We start from the raw sequence: 1,115 nt of genomic DNA, 5'->3' as shown, positions 1-1,115 counted from the left end.
CCCTCCCTCCCCACAATCCTTCCACTGGGTTTGTAAACTGCCTTTGGGATGTGACAAGCACTGGACCCATCACTGGCTGCAGCTTCATGTGCATGGAATGATGCAAATGATGACAAATTTCTTCTTCCCTCATCATGCATGTGACGCTAATCGGTGTAACACATAGTGATGGGCATGTCTTAGCACTTGGCTGAGGGGCTGAGCTGCCCCACCGAATCAGTCAGTAGAATCATACTGCTGTCAGGCCACACAGCACTCTCCTCTAGCTTACAGGCCTCTGTTTACCTTCATTGAGCTACAGTGCTTACCTCTCCCTGTTGCAGTTTGTGAGATACTTGAAGGACATAATTTCCATTTGGCATATGATGTGCTTGTCAATGCCATTAAGCTCTTACACATATCAATGTCAAGCAGATGACTGTGCAGTTATTTCTCAAAGTCTTAAAGTCTGATGAAGCATCTGAGTTTAATGCCCTTAACCCAACTTTTATTTATTCAGTTTAACTAAAAGCACATGTGTGCGGTTCCAGTGAGGAAATGCTAAAGTGCCATACTAATATTGTTCCGATATTGAACAGATTTAACTGACATTTGAGCTACAAATATGTGTTTTAAACTAATATTGTAGTTACCTTACAACAATGTAATCATTATCATATTCTGATCATTATCAGAATCATTATAATAATCATAATAATTTGTCACAGTCACAGTCAGTTATACATGCAGGGTCTATATGTCCAGGATGAACTTTCACTCAGTTTACCTTGTACTTTTATCAGTATCAGAATCAATATGGCTTATGGACACAAATATGCTTAAATACCTTCAAAATGACTAAAAGCCCCAACTTACAACTCATACAAAACTCTCCAAAGAACAAAGATGTTCCCATTCAGATATGTTCAGATATGTTCCAAGATGTGCCTTGCAGATTCAAACATATGCACCCACTGCAGAGGCAATTCAGTTCTGTAGTGGGAATATCAATTGTATGTGTGTGTGTGTGTGTGTGTGTGTGTGTGTGTGTATTCACATATTTTAATCCAAAAAATTGTATAATCATTTATCCTGGTTCTTGTGTAAAAACAAATTACATAATTTATGCAGATTTG

This window comes from Pundamilia nyererei, unplaced genomic scaffold (assembly GCF_000239375.1).
Source record: "Pundamilia nyererei isolate P.nyererei 1_Seehausen unplaced genomic scaffold, PunNye1.0 scaffold00204, whole genome shotgun sequence".
In the NCBI taxonomy this organism is placed as follows: Eukaryota; Metazoa; Chordata; class Actinopteri; order Cichliformes; family Cichlidae; genus Pundamilia; species Pundamilia nyererei.
This window is presented reverse-complemented; position numbering follows the sequence as displayed.